Here is a 12,445-nt window from a genome sequence, read left to right as displayed (position 1 = left end):
GGTTACTGACCTGATCCACCAAGTAATGCTGCACAGCTAAATCCGACATGTGAAGGGACAAGCAGCCCACAGGAGACACCCAGAAAGCTTTACGCACCACGGAGGAATGACCCAGGCTGCAGCCTTTATGCGCACCTCATCAGGAAACTGACTTTGGCCCATGCAACAACATTATTTCGTTGAGATTTATTCAGTGGCTTAAAAGTGTATGGAGCCAAATTATGGTATGTTTGAGCACGCAGGGTTACCATCCGTGTCATTCTGCTTTGGTTCTGCCGTGGGTGGCACACTGACACGGGGAGGGGGAGTCACAGTAGGTCTGGTGACGGTGCATGGGTGCGCACTGGGCTGCAGAATGTGGTCAGTTGCTGGGGATATACTATTTGATCAATTGAGCCGTGGGTTTCGGAAAAGGAGAGGTAAATGTGCACTGGCTAAGTGGACGTACTCCACTTGGAGAGCCTATCGCTCTGTGTTTACCTGTTTACTTTCACAGGTAGTTCAAACAGCCCGCTTGCCTTTTCACTCTGACAGTGGCCAGTACGCAGACTGTTTTTGTACAGCTGGACGAGTTAACGGGACCAACACCGGGAAATGTTTACAGTCCAGTAAATTAGCTCAGGACACATTCAGGCTAAATTTATGTAAAATTATTTGTAAAAAAACAAAGTGTAAAAATACGTCGTGCATTTTGTCCAAGTTAGACTTTTATTTTCTAGTCATGATCTATTTATTGTAGTTTTTGTTGTTGTGTTTGCTTTTTGTATTTTTTTTCCACGCTTTTGGTTTGTGTTTCTTTAAATATTAACTCGCAAAAATAAGAATCCTCTGTTTAGAGTCAAAAAGTTGAAACAAAAAATGTTAAATCCACTTAGAGACCATTGTTTCACTATCCCCAGTTAGGACTGTGTGAAATGTGTGTGTATTGGGGGTGTTAATGCGCACAGAAGATATTGTAAAGAATGGCTTCTGAGCTGTGGATGCAGCAGGATTTAAAGGACAATGCAGGGCGCAGTGCTGCTCCTTCCTATCACCTGCTTACTTGAGTCCGGTTGACATTAAATCTTTAGATCTGACACCAGAACGATACACTATTCTGACTGAGATGTTCATTTGACTTTTGTGCGTATAGTGCGTGCACAAGACTAACCTTTTTTCTCTATGTGATCACCGATGCTGTAATTATGCTATCACCAGTTTTGCCAGTTCTTCCATTTTAATATTATATGCTACAGAGCTGGCTGCCTAATTATTAAAGCTCATTACATTTTTTTTCTGATCCCAGCTTTGCAATCAAAAGTATGACAGAATGGATTCATCCAAAAACAATTAATTTTTCGGATGAACCCCAAAAAACGGGCCCCGTCTGATTAATTATAATTCCCTCCTAAAAATTCATGCCCACGATTGTTCCCAAATAAGTAAAGAAAGGGCTTTTTATATTGTTGATTAAATAAATCTTTCGATTGAATGCACAAATAAGAATGCCGCAGGAGAATCCATAATAATGTTGATCATTGCTTTCCTTTAATCGCTGAATTTCAGCGTGTTCGGATGCCTCAGGCAGTGAGGTAGTCTTTGATAAAGGTAACCCCGCCTGCCTCAGGGTGCCTATGATAAATGTACAGACTGACAAGACCGATTTCCTCCCTCTATGATTAAAAGGCTATATATAATATTCAGGTAGAGCCGGGTCCAGTTTATTTATGGGGGCTAAGCCGTGGCCCGGGGAGACTTGGCTCGAGGGCAGAAATCATTCTGGAGCCCGATTTTTTTCCTTTTTTTTTCTTAAAAAAAAGAAGAAGAAAAAAAAAGAAAAGAAAACAGAAACAGAAATCCTTCCACCTTCCCCCCGCCCCGGGCACAAAGTCTTTATTCGTCTCCTTTTCTCTAATGATTAAACATGTCATGGCGAGATTATAGCGAGGCGCCCATGCCCCGAGGAGATGCCTTCATTTGTTAAACCACCAGTTTATTTGTAACGGTGAATTTCATGCCACGCTTTCCCATTCGCCTTAATCTTTTTCTATGTAAGACAAATTGCTAAAAGGGGGTTTATTATTTTTTAATCACTTCCCATTTCAACATCGCTCTGACACCGGCAGGGAGGAGGGAGAATAGTTAGAAATCTCCAAGGCTTCTTCACATAAATCCAAAGTGACAATTTGTAAAGCCTCGAACAATATTATTGTCAAATAAACAATTAAACAAATAAATAAACAAAAATAAAATAAATAAATAAGTAAATCATCCTCTCCACGAAAACTTGATCTGGCCCGCTGTAGATGGCACAAGTACAGACAACTTGTCCTCCTTGTTAAGCAGCTAGTGTGCGAGAGCAGTAATAACGTTAACAGCTGTTGACATCTGTAGAGCTCTAGCGGTCTCTACCGGCAAAATTAAGAAACAACAGGGGGTGCTTACAATTAGGCAACTTATGATTGCCAGTATCGGTGCTCATAGGTGCACAGAAAAGAAACATTTGATCATACGAGGACCAAACGCAGGATTTCTGACAGGTAAAGCACAGAGATGTTATCTTCGAGCACAGAATTTGGCTCGGCTTTGGTGTAACTTTGTGAGCGCATCATTTGTGGAAGCTTTTTAAAAAAAAATTTAATAAAATTTTTTGCATCATTGGGGTCAATGTGTGCGCCTTTTGTTGACTCTTGGACAAGAACATCTGTCGTATTAAAATATTTTCTTTAATTTTACTCTTAGTCATCTCCAGATGACACCTCAATTCTCCCGATTGAGCAATTGAGTGTGAAGGTGAAGGCCTCTTTCTCTAAGTGTCACGCAATGATAATGCTGAAAAGAGCACAGTCTGCCCAAGTGAACGCGTAATGATCACCAGCTACTGTAGGCTGAAAACACACAGGCCTGGCTGCATCATTCTTGTATTTAAAACACATTAAGATCAGCGTTTTATTAATTTAAAGACCAAAGTGCGCGCTCACGTGCATGAATCAGCAGTAACAGAAAATAAGCAGCGTCTATTAAGCTGTAACAAGAGAAAATACTGTATAAACTGCCTGGAGCATCCAGTGCGCTTACCTAGACTGGAGGGGGGCTGAATGTGTTGCCAGCGTTAAGACAGCGCGCAGAGTTAATGAAATATCTTCAAATGGGAGTCAGGAGTGCGTGCAGAGATAAGCCTGATGTGGTTTATATACCCAGAAAGCAAGTGCTCCTCTTCTCATATTGTCCAAGAGCGTTTGCATAGCTGGCCAAGTGGCTCTGCTCTTGCTGACTCGCTAACATTGCATGATGTTTGTTTTCCCCTTGCTATGACGTGAGACAAAATATTGGCCATATGTTCATCGGCAATAAATTGGTCTTGAGCGCAAACACAACTCCCCTTGGAGGGCGCTTTTAAGCTACACAACTAGTTTTCCCTCTTTGAAATGCTTTGGGGACACAAAACTATCTGTTGGTGAATAACAATATTACAACAGCCGGTTTAAGAGATAATTGTATGCCTATGGAAGCGTTGCTAGTTGATCCTTATACCTTGACCTATTATCCCTCACACAGTGCGCTCTAATAAATCGCTTGGTAACCAAGAAGCAGCACAGTCCAGAGAGCAGATGTGGCATGTTATCCACACCACGGTTGCGTTTACATTAGATACCCTGATACAATGATTGATAACCAAGGTCACAGTAATTCACAATGATTCGAGACCCGGGCAGCTCCCAGGAGGCGCACTACGAGCATATAATGTTTGCAACATAGAGCCACGCGTGTCGACACTGAAAACGGGCGCAACGGTGAGAACAGAGAAAATGTCACACGTACCATGTTCAGGAGAATAGCAGCATAGTACAACCCAGCAGATAATAATAATAAACATAATGATAATAACAGAATCTTTTGATGGCATTAACAATTAGAAAACCAACAAATGTTTTTTTTTAACTGTTTGTTATAATTGTGGAAACTTTTACGACTTTTAGTTTTTGAATAAAATCACAAGTCAGAGTTTGACAACATGAGTCAAAATAAAAGCTTAAAAGTTTCAAATATAGCACAAAGTAAAAAAAAAACCCAAAACAGTTTGGTCCCCAAAATGTTAAATTATTCACTTAAATTCAGAATCTGCTCTTAGAAAAAATAAAATGCAATCAAATGTCTGTTATCTTTAGCATATCTTTGCACCTGTTGCACGTACACACCGGCAGCATTTTTGTGTAAACAAAGCTTTGTCTCCTGCATGAAAGGTTGCAAGAGTATTAGGCTGGTGTAAAGATGATAACAGGGAATCCCGGCAATTGTCGAGGAAGAAAGCAATACAAGGCAAATACCAGTCGTGCTATTATGACACCTCAGGGGTGGATGACTTAAATCAAGACAATGATTTTATTGTGGGCAGTCTGGAATCTATGCATGATAATAATGGTGTTGCCTAGTAGTGCAGGAGCGACCATCAATCAATAGCGAATACATTACTGATGGGTTTTGTGCAGGGCCACTTTGCTGATGAAAGACTGAGATTATCCTGCCTGTCATCACCGTGTTCAAGAGTATCACTAAGAAGCTGAGAATACAAATAAATAAATTGGCCTCATACCTTGATGAAATTCCACATTAAGGCAAAGTAGTTGGTTAGAGTTGGAATATATTCATGAGGTTCAGACGAATGAGAAAAAGCTTTCCACTCAGCTGCTCTGTGAATACCCTTGTGCTGTTTGAGTTTTGCCACAAGTGCTCTGGGTGCTAAATACAAGACCTCCTGAAAAAGGATGGGTAAGATAGGCCCCGGCGGTCAAGCTATTATCAATCCCTGGCCTAAAGCTTGATGACTAAGATACTTCAGATGTAGTTAATGGCAGCGTAAGGACACTGATGGCACAAGCATTCTGAAATCAATCAGTTCAAGTTTTAATGTATCGACCACTCGAGCGAAAAAGAGGGAGAGCTTCTCGACACACGAATGCCAGAGAGACTAGGTTGATTTCATGGAAGATACACTTTGAAAAAAGTTTAATTAAAGCTGAGGGCTCACTTGGATGGCTGGAACTCATACATGATGATAGCCAGTCCTATCAATTTGAAAGGCTTAGAACATTTTCTTCACAAACACATGCACTTGGAGAGGTTTAGCATTAGATCGCCAAGTCCTCAGTGTTAAGGCGAATGAATAGGAGTTTATAGCCCCTTTAAGAGATGTGAAGCAAAGTAGAGGGATGAGTTGTTTTCCAACAAAGTGCCCAGTTCTACACACTGATGAATATTACCGTTCCTTAAATGACAACAGTGCATTGTGAATTTGAGGAGCTGTGGAGTGCAGGGCATTCAGTCTTAACGTTTTTGCCCTGCTGTGTTACCTACTGGAGAGGAAGAGAAGCCATGGAACAAATAGTGTGAAAGTGGTGAGCTGTGTCAAAGTGTTAACTGAGTGAAAAAGCTCCTTTAGAGCACTCATGAAATGTCTGGTATTTCCATCAAAATATCAGATTTATGGGTTGTATGGAAGGGTTTTGTGGGCCTTACTTGACATGAATAACTTTAAGCTTGAATACCTCCATTTCAGTGCTAAGCCTCTAGTGCAAGGCCAGTGCTTGGCCTTGGAGAGCCATATAGCTGTTTGTAAACCCTGCTGCTGAGGCTAAGGGCCAATAATACAATACTTACCTGACACATTATTTAAGCATTTTAGCCCTTGTGGCATGTGAGTACAACACAAAAGTCCCAGTCTAGGTCAGTTGCCTGAAAAGGTGTAAGCTTCAAATAATAATCAAGAACGGAGGCAATCAAAGTTATTTTCGCTCGAGCACATATCGGCTCAGTCAGGTATCACGAGGAAAGACGACAAACGTTTATGATAGCCGCTGAAGTGAAAGTGAGGACGTAAATAAAGAAAGTGGTTGTGAACCTGCACATACTTTCAGCAAATTGTAAAGTAAGTGTTGTGCAGATATGTGGCCGTATGGCTGTTGAAGACAAAAGCAGCCTAAGTACCTCATGGTTGTGATAGACAAGAAAGGCACCTGACCAGGTATGTTTCAACACTGCTTCTATCATCCAAGGTAAAAGCAGAGCAACAACTCACAGGTAGGACCACCTTAACAATAAAGCATTTTCTCTTTGGTGAACCAAATCATCCGGTAAATCAAACCTAAACCTGAAGGGTAGTGCTGCAAAGTGTTAACCCACAACGGTGCATTGATTCCACAGTGTATTCATCAAGAGAGAACTTAATACATGCAGAAAGCAGTAGTAACTCTGCTTTAGTCTTACAAGACTTCCTTTATTTTTTGAAACAATAAACGCAGCATGAGCCAAGGACAGATCATTGGAGCTGGGTGCACTCGTCCTTGCCTTCACTCCTGCTGAACAGAACAGGTCTGGAGCAAAGATTCAAAAGCAGTGCAAGGATATTGACTGTTAGCTTCAACAGTAGGTCCACGGTGGGGAAGGTAGAATATAACTCATATCTGAATAGTACAGCATGGACAAAGCATGATGAATTAGAGGAGGGATGTCTCAAGGCCACTTCTTTTACAAATGTATCTTGCTGAAAAATATATGCTCATGTAAAATCCTTCTAACAAACATCCTTCTGAAAAGTTTACCCTTCAGGTAGATGAAACCATGGACAGATTAACGTGGTAAAACTTTGAAATTCCACTGAATACAATAGAATACTGACTAGTAGTGAATGTAGTGAAATATCACAATGTTGCACAAAGGAAATGACAAGCAGCCATCAAAGGAAAGGGAGAAAAACATACATTAAAGTAATGGCTTATTGGAACATACATTTTAAATGTTTTATGAGGAATCTAGTAAGGTCAAGTATTGCAATTTTTTTAAAATCCTTTTTAAAGCAGTAGCTCTGCTTTTTTATTATTCAAAGTTGTATATTGCCTAAAAACCAGATGGATGGTTGTAAAGTGTGTGCTGTTGTCCTTCCAGCAACAAGGAGCCGGGCAGAGATCGAAGCAAAAGATCCCCAGTTTGATCCCAGGAATAGAAATCCAGTGTAAAAATGTGGAGCTGAACGCCTGTGAGTAAGGCAGCAGCTGAAAGTAGCACAGAATTACACTGTAAACTAATAATAATAATGATAATAATAATGTCCCCTCTATTTTTTGCCTTTAATTGAATATTTATGAATATAATTCATCCAAAGCTGTACATACATTTTATCACCAGCAAGGATCAAAAAGTAAACTGCATGGTAAATGACAATGGTTCACATGCATTACTGTCCACATATGGATGAAAATGGATGTTCAGAGTATGCTGAGCAAAGTTTATATCACATACTAACTGAATATGCAGAATGCAGCTAGATCAATTAAAACAATCCTCATTACTATAATACTGCAATACTACATCCATAAATGTTTGGTCAACTTGACAGAGCTGCGTTACATGCTGAAGTGTATCCAACTTTATGTGTGTGACAGTCAACGGAGCCTTAAACAGCAACATCATGAGCTTGTGATGTGTCTATAACTTGAGGGGACGACACTGAAAACAACTACTAGAACTTTTTTGGAGCCCAAGAGGAATTTAAGAACTTACATATAAAGTGCAAAGATGATATAACAACCCTTAAAAACAGAAATTTACTTTTTATCCAAACTTATATTAATATTTACACAACCACAAACATAAGCTGAGTCTCTCCAAAACTGCATCCAGGTCACTTTGAACATTTGAACATTTAACTCAATGCGAGCTCAAATAGTGCCTGATGATAATCCATTTCTATAAAATAAGCTGTCATTCACACTCAGTTTACTGCAGATTATATTTCTTTGTGGCACTTTAAAATGTTTTTAACTACTTTAAAGGGTTTCTCAACCAGTTTGGCCCATAAATGCAAAAGGTTAAGGTTTCAATATTGTATCAAAGATTCTACAGCTTTTGGAGGTCTGAGGTTACATTTTCAGTGTCCATTTTTCCACCAAGAGAAAAAAAAATTCTGTTTACTGAAATCTTACTTAAACAGACAATCGCACAAATAATGACCCAAAGCTAATGCCTTGCCATGAGTAGGTGTGCTCACGGTTGCATGTAGAGCAGTGTGCATGCGGATATATCTTAATGGCTGTGAGAGTTTCTTCTGTGTGTGAGTGCGATTGGATGCGTGTGAGAAACTCTCTATTTGAGCCCATCAGGATATGTAACCTAAACAACACAATGGAGAGTAACAGAAGGGCTTGGGGGCATGAAACACTCACCTTGAACCAGGCTGTTCCCTGCAGACACAAGGATTGCCCATCTGCACATTTCTGAAGCCTTTTGATTAACAATGTGTCCAAAATAAAAGCTGAAAAGGAGAAAACACAATTTAGTATTTTCAATGGCTTTCTGCAGATGGGTTGCCAACATATTTGGATAATTAACGTGTAGATATTTTCTTTATACTGGGCTCACGATGGCAATTAACATGTTTTGTGAAGAGGTGGAAACTTTTTTCGAGGCAGTGAAGATGGAGGGAAATGCATTAGAGGAGGTCATGAAAATGGGCTTCTATTCTTTGTGCTAAAAGGATGCTTTTATAAGGTGATAGCAATTGAGGAATAAAAACCCAAGGGCAAATAAATGATAAAGAACTCATCATTAATTGGCAATCTTTTGGGCTTATATAAATACCACTCCAAATGTTGTGCCCACATTTTCATTGACAGTAATGGTAAGTCTCTCTTGAACTAGAAATATGAAAGGCAAAAGGAGCCACAATGCCACCCAAAAAGGACAACTGTGTCTCTCAGCAAGCCAAAGGTTTGCAAATTGCCCACTCTGTGTTCATCATGATACTATACAATTCAACGAGAACAGTAATTGCTTTAAAAGAGATTAAAAGATGCAAACTGTAGTTCTGGAGACCTTCATTCTGAAAACTGGATTAATTTGTTGTTACCAATTTGAATGAATTTGTATTAAAACATAAATAAGTGCATCCTGATTCACAAAGGATAAAATATGGTGGTCTCGCTGGAAAAACAATGCGCTGTAGAGTTTAAAGTGTCAAGGTTTCCTTTTCAGAAACATACTTTGTGACTCGGTTTGGCTTTCCACTAACAGTTTTTCTTTATACTTAGGTTGTGGTAATGTATGTGTGAGCCATGACCTGGGTCTTCACACCCATAACCCCCCCAGTCCCCCCTCTCTCTCTCTCGCTGTGTCTCTCTGCTTGCTGTCCCTCTCTGTCGCCACCTAATGGCAGGAGTGTGTGTTAATTCTGAACTCTGAAGCCCAGCTGAGGAAAAGTGTGCACTGCACAACACATCCTCCCTCTCTCAGGTAATTATGTCTTTTATCTGGGAGACACATACAGCTACTTTAACATCGGATATCCAGCCGTCCTAATGGGCCATTATTCAAATAAATGGGGGAAACACTGTGGGGTTGGTGACCCCCTCCGTGCGGCAGGGTCCTCCATCCAGGCACACCTGCTGAGACAAGGTAACGTTTATCACTGACACCTTCGCAGGACAGAAACAAAATGGCAGGCAGGGTCAGCGGTAAGGAGCACACTGGGCCTGTCATATTGCAAACATGTCCATTTGGTACAGCTCTACTCTTGTGGTTGCCAGGCTACTGCCTAATATATGGTGACTGAGTGTGCGTCAGGAAAACAGAAGTAAGATGTTGACTTTGAGATAAGTACCTCTTCAAATTAAACAGCACCATCACATTGCATTCAAAATAACATTTCCAAAGGTCAACTTTAAATGGTCCCCATTTGGCAAAAAAAAAAATCCCTGTGTTCTTCAACTCACTAAATCATCAAATTTGCATACCAGTTATGTTAGTTAGTGGCATTTAATTATTTATGTTTTAATTACACCGAATGAAGGGGATAATATCACTGTACGGTAGTTTTGTGGCGCGTGTGCCCCTATCATCGGAGCACTCGGATGTCTCCTTATTAAAGTACACAAAAAGATAATTATGTCCGGCTCTGTCTAAACATTTCCATGGTGCTGCACTAGAGAATCATCGCTGAATTGGACACAGGAGAGGGTTAGACCTCTTATGATTAATGTGCTTGGTCACACACACTCAGGAGTGGTAAAGGCATGTCAATTTCTTCTCTTTCCTGCTCTCCTCCTGAGTTAAGGGTCAGCAAAATTGTTTGGATGGCACTGATTGCTGCTAGGTTTATAATGTGCAGTGAGCTCACCTATGTCCATAGGTGAGCTCACTGCACATTATAAACCTGGATTGCTGGAGTGCTGGAGTCTATATGTAAGGCCAGCTGGCATGCAGCAGAAGAAAACACCCTTTTCTCCTAAACTGCTTTTGTGATGTTCATTAACAAATGCAAGGACATGGATAGATAGCTATGTATGTTGAAGGTTTACAAACATGTACCACACCAATGCAATATAAAATCTAACCATGAAAAAGGTTAACAATGACAAAAAGCTGCAGGTCCAAATTTGCACAACTCATTCCCACCAGCTCTCCCACAAAACACCCATCACCTCGAAATGCCTTGCTGAATAGAACTGCTGATGTCATCGGAGAGATGGTATTGACTGACCAAGGGGCAGCAAAGGCCAATGCAATTAAGAGACAAGAGAACATATAGCTTTAAAGACTGTGTAAATAAAGGGACACTGCAGTAGGTCCAGACAAAGGCCAGTTCAGAGCCCTTTCAGGAGATCCTTGGATTGGGGTCTTCTCCAAGTAGTGAGGGTCTGGGTGGGAGGCCTAAAAGAGGTGGCAAAAAAGGAGAGTGTGGGTGTCCGGAGCGATGAGGACTCAGGGAGTTGCTAAGATGGCTCTGAGAGGTCAAAGAGCTCAGCCGGACTCTGGAACAGTCAGGTGATTGCATCTATGTCTCACGGATGTCCACGTCTCTCATTTTTATGAGCTACGGGCTGGATACAACCAACTACAGTTAGATTAATTCTTTGATTGCTGTATCAAAGATAGGTACACCTTAATCATATGTACGTGTTTCCAAAATTTTACCTAACAAGAGAGAATTTATGCTTTATGAGAGGATTAAGCTAACATTTTGGTAAAAGTCCACATTACACATCTGCACACATTAATCAGTAAACGATCACACCACGTAGAAAAAATCCTAGAAAACTAAAAATTGGAAACTTTGTGCATAGAATGGTTGTGGTACTAAAATGCTCCAGCAAGGTACAATAATATATTTTTGTATGTAAGTCTTAGTCTGCTCAGTTAGTGAAAAATAAACATGCTAAGTAGTGTTTTTACATGAGAACAATATGGCCCGTAGCAATTTACCTTGTTAGACTGCTAATATTCACAGACAAGTTTAACTCTGTTGAGAATGTCACCGCTTTAGAAGGTTTTGGACAGAATTAATAAATTGAAGCCTGCCAGTGCTGCATCTGTCGAAATATTTCATAGAAAACCTGAAAATGTTCACCTTCTGGTAACACTTGGGCAAATCAAAGGGTCACCAAAGTCATCGGGATTTTTTTTTTCATAGGCCATGCAGTCAATGATTATCAAGACTTCATCAAAAAACAAAGTGATTGAATGAGCAGGGAAGTCTGGTGTTACTCCATTCCAAAGCCAAAATGAGTTTCTTCTCTGGACTGGATTTCTAGAGATCTCATCGCATCGAATTTCTCTGAAAATTTGATTTTATTGCAGCAAAGTCTAAACACAACATCCTGGCTAATCGTTAGCGTTACAAGGAAAAAACAAAATTAATCAGATTTGTACAGTATACAGTACGCCAAACCCGATACCATCTTAAATATGACTTCATGTAACAGTCATTTGATGTGTGCAGCCCGTATCATCACCATCCTTTGATGGAGTACAGCAGACTAGACCAGGGTCTGCTGCATCTGTCTCAGGTGTTCAGTGTCAGCACGATCCTGGGATAATTGACTGATTTTCTCGTTTCGTGTTCAACAAATGTTATGTACACCTTAGTCTCATTTACATGTGATCATCAGCTCTGTACAGAAGTCGTGTTTTCATCCTTGCTGTCCACAAATTACCCTGCAACAATGAGGACAGCGTATGTATGTCTGGACAGCCACCTGAAGATGGAGAGAGTCATTGTTTCCTCTTCCATTTTTTAAAGTGGTTGCTTTTCTATCAAGGCCTTTTGATACATCACGTTTGCTGTTCTTCACAAAATAATAATACAAAAAAAAAATGAGTGTAACTCTGCTCTCCATAGCTAGAACACAAAGGCACTTTTAGAGCCTTTTCTATCAAAGCACCTTTGACACCAGAATAGGATCTTGATGCATAGGAAGAGGGGTGGACATTGTATCTGGTAGGTTCAACATCTATCTCTGTGTGAAAAGATATTACAAATTCACTGGCCCACCACCATTGTCTATAGACTCTGGTCCTTGACCATGATTTTAAAAGGTTCACCACTTGACCATGGTTTTTCACAACATTCAGCAACCGTGAATGCATGTTAGTCCTTTCCTGTGAATGATGAATGTATATTTTTGCGTCTGCAATT

Source organism: Maylandia zebra, linkage group LG19 (genome assembly GCF_041146795.1).
Source record: "Maylandia zebra isolate NMK-2024a linkage group LG19, Mzebra_GT3a, whole genome shotgun sequence".
Lineage (NCBI taxonomy): Eukaryota > Metazoa > Chordata > Actinopteri > Cichliformes > Cichlidae > Maylandia > Maylandia zebra.
The sequence above is the reverse complement of the archived record's forward strand: the minus strand, read 5'-3'. Positions refer to the sequence as shown.